Source organism: Cebus imitator, unplaced genomic scaffold, assembly GCF_001604975.1.
Source record: "Cebus imitator isolate Cc_AM_T3 unplaced genomic scaffold, Cebus_imitator-1.0 Scaffold274, whole genome shotgun sequence".
NCBI classification, from domain to species: domain Eukaryota; kingdom Metazoa; phylum Chordata; class Mammalia; order Primates; family Cebidae; genus Cebus; species Cebus imitator.
The window spans coordinates 1,190,409-1,200,420 of record NW_016107589.1 but is presented as its reverse complement, the minus strand read 5'-3'; the positions used below and the strand labels follow the sequence as shown (position 1 = coordinate 1,200,420).

General features: G+C 44.7%; 1 long non-coding RNA gene and 1 pseudogene across 1 annotated transcript; both read left to right on the top strand.

The window, feature by feature from the left end:
* Positions 1-1,693: 1,693 nt before the first annotated feature.
* On the top strand, positions 1,694-5,521 carry LOC108284274. Its single transcript, XR_001817152.2, has 3 exons — positions 1,694-1,742; positions 3,263-3,391; positions 5,459-5,521. It is a non-coding gene; the product is annotated as an uncharacterized LOC108284274 (long non-coding RNA).
* A 423-nt stretch (positions 5,522-5,944) lies between these two features.
* Positions 5,945-10,012, top strand: part of LOC119467282 — a 45,244-nt pseudogene continuing 41,176 nt past the window's right edge.

Sequence of the window (10,012 nt, the reverse complement as noted above, 5' to 3'; positions counted from 1 at the left end):
GTCTCAGGGTTGTTTTTCTATTTATGGTAAAGGCATTGGCTTTCCATCTGTAGCATGAATAGAGTATTTGCAGCTTATAATAACTTTGTCATAGTAAATTGTAAGGAGATTTAAAGCAGTGGTTTTCAGCTGTGAGAGGCCGAAGTTTGATCACACCCTGTGTGATGAGGCAGAAGCAGGCCTTTGGGAAGTTTAGCTGAGGATGAGTCCATGAAAGATAATGGACAATGGGGGTCTGACCTGGTCACCAGACTCCTGGGTCCTGCTCACCAGCTTGGCACTCCCTAGCCATCACTCATGATACTGCCAAACCATCTGGGTATTGTGGTCAAATCCCCCAGGAGAGAGGCTGATGAACTTTGTCTCTTGAAATGCACAGATTCCTTGGACATCCCTGGGAGCTCAACCATGAGAGTCAACTTGGTTTTCTCCCCCTCATTAGGGTTCAGAATTAAAAGTCCAACTTCACAGGCAGTAAGATAATATAAATAAGTGACACCATCACCCTGTTTCAGATGTTAACATGTCTAGGTGGGTTAGGTGTGATTTGAGACCACACGACCCTGTGCCACACAGTGGAATTCCCCGGCCAGAGGGAGACATTTGATTGCCATGTTATGATCTTACCACCAAGTGTAAAGGCAGTCTTGTTTCATTTTGGATTCTTTCTTCTGTTGATATCTTATAAGGGCACTTTGGATTTCCAAGCATATAGTAATTTTGGGTTAGCTTTTAATCATTAACTTCTAGCACAATTCTGTTATCAAAAACCTGCTGTGTGATTGGATTTGTCTGAACTATATTGAGATTTGCTTGATGAATAAAATAAGGTTAATTTTTGTAAATGTACCATTCATGCTTAAAACCAAGGTAGCTCCAACATTTGTTCCCAGGATACTGAATGATGGATGGATGGCTCCATGGATGTGATGGAGATAGTTTACTATTGGGATCTTCTGCATCCTTCTGATGTTTTGTTGCTTAGAATATGAATGGCTGAGAGGGGCTGCGGAGCCTCCCACTGTGCTTGTGTGTGAGGTTCTTCCTGCCGTCTGCCATCATTTGTTTCTTATGTTTTGCAGCCAAGACTGACCATGAGAAACACTGGGAGCTCATGAAGGAACCACCCAGAAGCAGGGACAGGGAGCTAGTGGGGAAGACCAGAAATCAGTTCTGTGAAGTTTCCAGAGAGGACCTGTCCTTGGGAGGTGCATGGGGGACTGAGATGGGGGAGAGGCATTGGAGGACGCATGTGCTCCATGGAATGTCCACTGTGAGGCACCATGTTCAGGGGCCGGGGATTGGTGGAGAGGGAGTATAAAGCCCCAGAGTTGCTTAGGCAGCACCCAGGCAGGAGAAGGGTTAGTGAAAACCAGTGCCTGGTCTCCGTCTTATTGCTCCTGAGCCTCCCGCTTTCTTGCCCTGCATGTCCTGTTGCTTCCCTGATAGACTTTCTCCCTGACTTGTAGCTGAACCTCCCATTCGCCCTTAAAGACTTAGTTTGAACCGGATCCTTTCCCAGACCCCTTTCTCCTCCCCCTCCTCCAGGTGCCCAACATCCCCCTCACCTTCCCCTCTCTTCCCCAACTCAGATCCCGCCCCATCCCATCCCCTTCCCTCCTCCAGCCCTAAGCCACTCCCACCTCTGTCCTGGCCGCCTCAGGAGAGGACCAGGACATGCAGTGCAGTGGCTGCTCTTTTGGCTCCTCCTGCTGGGGTTTCCCAGCCATCAATCCACCCGTGTGAATAGACACTGGACCTGTGGGGTTTCTTCCTTGTTATTGGGCTGCATTACATGGCAAATTACACAGTGCAGGCCTGTAATTTCAGTGCTTTGGGGGGTTAAGGTGGGCAGATCACCTGAGTTCAGGAGTTTAACACTAGCCTGGACATCAGAGCCAAACCCGTTCTCTACAAAAGATTCCAAAAAAGATCAGTCGGACCCCTCTTGCCTCAAACAAAATGAACCAAAACAAGTGAAATGTCATTTGAGTTTTGTGTCATCTGGCTTGATGACTTTTTAGGAACCCCTGTGTCATCAGTGTCTTCTGCTCTTGGGGGCTGCCTCTAGGGAGTCTGTGTCCAGTCAGTGTGATGGGAGCTGAGAAGCTCATCAGATGGAGAGGAAAGGGCTGCACCTGCTGGGAGGTTTGCAATGCGTGAGTCACTAGGAGTGACATGACCAGGATGTGAATGAGGACTGTATTGTCCCTTGTTTTGTAAAATGTGTATGGTGCAGAGCATTGATTGACCCAAAGGAGAAAGGGTCTTAAAGTCCTTATGTTATCCAAATATAAAGAAATGACAGGCCAGGTGTGGTGTCTCATGCCTATAATTGGGAGGCTGAAGCCAGTGGATCATTTGAGGTCAGGAGTTCCAGATCAGCCTGACCAACATGGTGAAACTCTGTCTCTACTAAAAACATAAAAATTAGCCAGGCATGGTGGCAGGTGCCTGTAATACCAGCTACTCAGGAGGCTGAGACAGGAGAATGGATTGAACCCAGGTGGCGGAGGTTGCAGTGAGCCGAGGTTGTGCCACTGCACTCTAGCCTGGGTGACTGAGCAGGACACTGTCTAAAAAAAAAAAAAAAGAATTTTTGTGATTTTTTTTTTTTGAGACAAAGTCTCCCTCTTGTCTCCCAGGCTAGAGAGCAAGGGCCCAATCTCGGCTCACTGCAACCTCCGCCTCCCTCGTTCAAGCAATTCTTCTGCCTCAGCCTCCTGAGCAGGATTCCAGGCACCTGCCACCACACCTGACTAATTTTTGTATTTTTGGTAGAGATGAGGTTTCACCATATTTGCCAAACTGGTCTAGAACTCCTGATCTCAGCTGATCTGCTAGCCTCAGCTTCCCAAGGTGCTGGGATTACAGGCATGAGCCACTGCGCCTGGCCTTTTTGTGATTTTTTTTTTTTTAGATCATCACCTATTGTTAGTGTTAATGCATTTTATGTGTGGCCTAAGACAAGTTTTCTTCTTTTAATATTGCACAGGGAAGCCAAAAAAAATTGGATATCCCTGCTTTACATCAAGAGAAAAAGACACTCTACATTTAGAATGCCTAAAAACACTACCAGCCATGCAAAAAACATGAGACTGGTAACTTCCAATCTTTTTTGAAGTAGTGGAATCCCCTGGTAATATCTGAGGGGTGTGGTTACCTCTTGGAGGAGGTTGATGGTTTCTAAAGATTATTATTTTTTACTGAAATGTTGTAAATGTCATTGACATTTTCATTATTTCAACTGTTATTATTCCAGGCGATCAGTTTTCCACCTGATTATTTGTATCCTGGGCATGACTTTCTTGGTGTTCTGTGGATGCTTATCACTATTGTGTTTCTGTGAGTTTCTACAGTTGGACTTTTCCTCTGAAAAATTAGCTTTTGTGTGAGTATACTAACTTCCTGTAGAGGTATACTTGTAATCACAAATAAGAAATTATTTAAAATAATTCATGGTTCTGGACTTTATTATGAATATTAGGTTTTACCAAAAACATCAGGGAAATGATTTATTAGCATAAGAATTATAAAAACATCTGCAATTTACATAATGAAAATTAAATAGGTTGGTGTTTGTTTGATAGAATGTCAATAGAGCTCTGGGTCAAAAATAAGTTGTTTTTTTTTTTTTTTAACCTTTGTGCTCTTTATCAGAAATGGAGTATGAAGTTTTGGCACTTAAATAGGAAATTCTGTCTAAACTTCTCTGCTTTATAATTCTATTGCATGGCTGAAAGGAAAGCTTTCAGTTTCCTCTCTAAAGGTTCACTGCCAAAATGAACTAACAACAGACAGCTTAACAGGAGAAGAAGAACACAGAACAGGCATAAACATGGGAGCCAGCCAAAAAATAAGACTACAAGAAGGGTCAGATGGTTAATGCTTACAGAGCACCCTCTTTTCAGGAGAGAGGGAGATAGACGGAGATAAGGGCAACTTAAAAATCAACTTAAGTGATTTTTATGGGAAATGAAAGAGCCCAAGTAACAAACAGTTGGCCTGAGACAAAGTTCCTCTGAGATCATAGGGAAGAGGCAACAAACTGCAGGAAGGTGAAGGGCAGAGCCGCACTGTCTCTCATGATGCAGAGAAAGCCCCAGAGAATCTGTTGGAACTGCTCATCAGAGAATCAATGAAAAGTGTGTCTGGGCAGGGTAATTTCGAATGACGTCACTCAAAGTGCATGTTTCCGGTTGCAGGTGGAGAGGGATCAGCATGTCCAAAGTCTGTACTTGACAGGAATTTGGCAGCTAAGTTGTGCCAGAATTTGAGGCTTTTTGTCCATTGGATAAATTGAGCTCTATATTTTCTCTTGCCTCTCATGACAGTAAAAATGTGGTTGTCTGGGGGCTGACCCTCCTTCTCAACAATGATCCAAGAAAAAAGCAATAATCCCACAATGCTGTTTTATATTTAAGGGAAGATGAAGTATGTTTTATTTTTACAACCCAGATAATTACCCGCCATTCGGGACTGCCTTTCAAGATATGTAGAAAACAGAAATTAGATGAGTTATGAAGATATCTAGGCACATTTAACAGTTTCTCCTTTTTTTTTTTTTGAAACAGAGTCTCACTCTCTGGCCCAGGCTGGAGTGCAGTGGCACAATTTCAGCTCACTGCAACCTCTGCCTCCCAGGTTCCAGTGAGTCTCCTGCCCCAGCCTCCCAAGTAGCTGGAATTACAGACATGCACCACCATGCCCAGCTAATTTTTATATTTTTGGTAGAGACGGAATTTCACCATTTTTGCCAGGCTGGTCTTGAACTCTGAACTCAGGTGATCCACCTGCCTCGGCCTCCCAAAGTGCTGGGATTACAGGTGTGAGCCACCATGTCCTGCCACATTTAACAGTCTCTACCCCACTTAGTACTGAACAGAGAATTATTAATATAAATTGGGGGAAGTTTTTTTGTTTTGTTTTGTTTTTGACAGAGTCTGGCTCTGTCACCCAGACTGGAATATAATGGTGTGATCTTGGCTCACTGCAACCTCTTCCTCCTGGGTTTAAGTGATTCTCCTGCCTCAGCACCCCACGAGCAGCTGGAATGACAGGCAGTCACCACCACACCCACCTAATTTTTGTATTTTTAGTAGAGATGGGGTTTCACCATGTTTGCCAGGATGGTCTCAAACTCCCAATCTCAAGTGATCCACCCACCTCGGCCTCTCAAAGTGCTGGGGTTACAAGCATGAGCCACCACACCCAGGTAGGGGATGTTTTTTAATGTACCACTTCTGATTTTAACTCTCAGGTAACAAAACCAGAAAAATCAAATTCTACAAAGAACTTGAAAGAAGTTCTTTCAGGCTGGGCATGGTGGCTTTTTCAGATGGCCCCTTCTGCAAGAAGGGTAAGTACCCACTTGACAACTGGATAAGTTTTGTTTGTCTTCCTTGCTTTTGGGCATAGTCAGCCAGGTCAGGACATGGATGTATTTTTCTCCCCTCAGCTCTGTGCTCAAGCCTTGGATAGGGAGATGGCAGAGAGGAAGGCTGCCTACAAGCAGCACAGGTAGGTCATTGTGATGGATTTTTTTTCTTTTTGAGCTGGAGTCTCACTCTGTCACGCAGGCTGGAGTGCAGTGGTGCAATCTCAGCTCACTGCAACCTCCACCTTCCAGGTTCAAGCAATTCTCTGCCTCAGGCTCCCGAGCAGATGGAATTAAAAGCATGTGCCACTATGCCTGACTAATTTTGTATTTTTAGTAGAGACAGAGTTTCGTTGGTTAGGCTGGTCTTGAACTCCTGACCTCAGGTAATTCACCCACCTCAGCTTCCCAAAGTGCTGGGATTGCAGGTGTGAGCCACCACGCCCAGTTGTGATGGTCATTTTTAAGGATGTTTTTGTTTTAAGATGAGGCTTTGAGTGTCTCGTAAAGAACGTGGTGTTTTAACTCTTCTTCAAGTCAATTCTTTCTCTGTCTTCTAGATGAGAAATGAGGAAAAAGAAGAGAGGGCCAGAGAGACACATGAGTGAGGAGCCAGCCCAGAAACACCTGGCCCTAGAGAACCCTTTCTGGAGAGGTAGGAGCTCCTGTGAAGGCAGCTGCTTAATTTCTGCTGTGCAATCCACACACCCTGCTTCTCCTTTTAGGGGTGAGGGCTCAGGTGGGGTAATTGTCATGTTTCCTGGAAACAGTTCCAAGCACTTATGAAGAGAACAGTTGTGCCATTGGGTGGCAGGACCCCCTTTTTCTCAGGTGCCCTAGCTGAATGGCTCTTGGCTGGTCCCCTGTGAATGGTGGAGCTCAGGCCCCTCCACTGACTGTGGACATTGCCCCATCCTGACATCTTGGTTACATTTAACTGTGAAGATGGGCCTACAAGGCAAATGGGTCAGCTCCCCGTCCCACCTTGAGTTACTGTGAAGGCTTTATTTTTCTTTCACTTGAGAAAAGTAACAACAATAGCATTTTAAAATGGGAGCTGTAAGTGCTGATGAGAGCAGAGATTTTCAGGCAATATCTTCATGGATCAATAAAGCAGTATCATGAGATCTGCTTTAAGAAAAGAAGTATTTATTTGCACTTTTGGAACTTTCTTCATTCTTTTTGCTTGTTTAAATTGTTTATCGTGAACTATATAACTCCTTTAGTAAGCTAAATTTCTATGTAATGTTACTCCTCTAACATTTGAAGTATGACCCTAAAACTTTCCAGTTAATTTCTTTCTTTCTTTTCTTTTCTTTTTGAAACCCTTGCTCTGTCACCCAGGCTGAAGTGCAGTGGCGTGATTTTTGCTCACTGCAACCGCCACCTCCCAGGTTCAAGCAATTCTCCTGCCTCAGCCTCCCAAGTAGCTGGGACTACATGTGCCTGCCACCATGCCTGGCAACTTTTTTTTCCTTTTTGTGTTTTTAGTAGAGACAGAGTTTCACCATGTTGGCCAGGCTTGTCTCTACTCTCGACCTCAAGTGATCTGCCTGCCTCAGCCTTCCAAAGTGCTGGGATTATAAGTGTGAGCCACCGCACCCAGCCTCCATTTAATTTCTGTAGCTCTTACCTTTTCTCATGACTGTTAGTCTCTTTACGTTCATTTCTGTTCATAAATATTGGCAATGCTTTGTGAGATATGGAAGTTAGATTCACTATGGAATCCACAGAATTTTAAATGCCCCTATAGCTTGAAGAAAAGGAGCAGTGCTGCTCCTGTCCTGGGCCTATAGATGTTCTTCCCATCCATGGCTGTTTCTATTTTAATTTGGAGTCTGTGCTCACATGATGGGTGATTTCCTTTGATATGTACTGGGAACCCCTGATTTAAAGCTCATTTCCAGCTGGTTAGCACCCGACCTGTCCACAGCCTATCGAGAGTTAAGAAAACCCCTGGACCAGGGCTCTGTGGTGTCTTCCTAAAGGCTGAGGCCCAGAGGGCTCCAGGGTCCTCTGAGGTATCTGGCCAATAAACCCTGTGCCTCTGGTAAGTGACCTGAATGTGGCAAAGAGAGTGAGATGGCAGCAGAGGGCATGGAGGGTTTCTTATTCTGCACAGAACATGCAAGCCAGATTTAGCCCCATTCCCTTCTCTGGCCCTTAGCAGATTCTGGACCTCATTTGGTTCCCGTGAGGAACAGCAGCTGCATCCCAACTGAAAACACAGAGAAGACAAAGGTAAATGCTGGGGTCATTTTCACTCTGCCTGTATCAGGACACTGTAATCTTTTCCTCCATCGTCCTCTCCTGCCCTGGCCTCTGCTCTGTCGGTTCTGTGATACCTTTTCTGTCTGGACTTTTTCAGAAGCAAAATCTTCCCCACAAGCTTTCTGGCTTCTCCATTCCCAGCTAGTCATCCTGGGTGGCACCTCCAGAAGCCATGAATGTGTAGGGACTGAGGGCTGAAGGGCTTTTACTGTTCTGTTTCCAGAAATAACATGAGGAATGCCACTGACCTCCACTGCTGTAGGTCTCATGGCCCAGTGAACTCTGACTGATCTCTTTTACTCAAGATGTTGTGGGGTCTATTTCTGAAATATGTGGGGTTTTCTTTTATTTTGCTGTGATTTTGTTTGTTTTCTTCTATAAGGTAAGTGATTAACATTTGAAATATCTGCTGTATTCCCAGAAGTGACGAAAGTGAAAACTCGTTAATCCAACATTAATACGTGCTGTGTGCAATTTTGAATGGTCTTCGACAAGGTCAATTCCATAGTTCATCACAGTCTCATTCCTGTTAGTAACTGTGTTGTGCAAAAACACCTTCACTCCCATACGTGGTGCCCAAGATCTAATATTCTAAGTGTTAGAATTTCCATATTTGTAATAGAAAATAGGCCTCAACTGTGAGTTAGTGAAAGTGAATGTAACCTATTACCCACAGCGACGATTCCCAACAAAGGCCTTAAATGATGCTCAGCTATGCTGGTTCTCGTGTGGCCTCTGTACCTTCAACAGCTGCTAAGTCTTATGATTACACATGATGGGAATTATACACTTGAAATTAAACACATTTCTAAAACTTGCTTTTTTCAGAATTTCCACCTCATTTTTCCATGTACAAAAGTATTATTTATGTCATAATGCACTTAAAATTTGTATTACCTGGGAGTTAAAAGAAAGAAACATTCTAGCCATGCCTAACTGACTTCTGTATGTTGGATTGTTCTGTCAGAAAACCCTCTCCCAGTTCCCCTGCATGTCTTTAGGAATCCACACTTCCCCAGAGCCATTTGTGCTCATGGGTGGCACCCCCAGAGTGAAGAAGACCCTTTGTCAAGAAGGGAAACAGAAGGGAAATGAGAGGGTCCTGCAGGCAGAGCTGGAATCAACTTCCACTCTACCTCCTGCAAGCTGTGTGACCCTGGGCACATGTTCTCCTTCCTCGGGGAGCCTCTGTTTTCTTAGATTTGGAGCAGGTGGTCACACTGACTTGCAGAGTTCTGAGAATCAGAAAAAGAACATAAAAGGCCTGGAGAACATTCTCCAAAAAGAAGCTACAACACATGTGTGGGCAATGAGCTTTTCATGCCTCTCTTACTCACTGTTTATCTGGTGCAAGAACTTTCCTCTGGTGATGGAGGTGAGGGAGGTATGAGGATAGACATAGACACTCCTGTGTGTGAAACATGTGTCTTCCTTACTGCATTATGACTCTGTCTTCCCTGGGGCTGGCCCCCAGCCTGCCTACATTTGCAGGCAGGTACAGTGGCATGTGGAGAAAAGTTTATCCCAATGACTTTTCTTCACTCCCTAGCTGTCGGTGGTACTTAGTGGAAGGGTGACTGACTTCATGACACTGATGCTGCTATTTTGAAACCTGGAGGATGGAAAGGTGCAAAAAACTATCAGCAGCAACATAAGGTGCAGCCTGTGTTAGTGGTGGTGGTTCTGTCCGTCAAATTAATATATTTCAAAACATTTCCTCCTTCTGCCTGCAGTTAATATGACTGCAGCACAGCATCATCGTTGCTCAGGATTGCCCTACTCGCCCTACATCATGGCTAACCCTTCAAGACCACTGATGGGTTGCAGGCCACTTCCTCCATCTGGGTGTCATCTGGGAGCTCAATCATTCCCATCAGCTAAAGGTGCTCTTGGACCTCTGACAACTCCTTGACTCCAGTGTCCACTAGGACCTCAGCCACCTTCTCCAGCTGATAATTTTGGGGGACCACAGACACCCACACACGAATGTTTTCTGGCACCTCTACCACCTTCCTCAGCCGATGATTTTCTGAGCCCATACAAAATGCCACCGGAGTGTCTTCTGGTACATCTACCACCTACTACAGATGATGAGTTTTCGAGACCACAGACACCTACACAGACTCCTGTTACCTCTTCTGTTACCTCTGCCACCTTTAGCAATGATTTTCTGAGTCCATACACAACTCCACCCGAGTGTTTTCTGGCACCTCTACCACCTTCTCCAGGTGATAATCTTTGGAGATTATATCCAATCTCCTCTAATCCCAATTTCCACCCTGAACATGCAGAAGAGATCTCCTGTATATGACTAAATAGTATGTTGTTCTTTCCTTGATAAGAGAAATTTCCTTCCATAAAGAT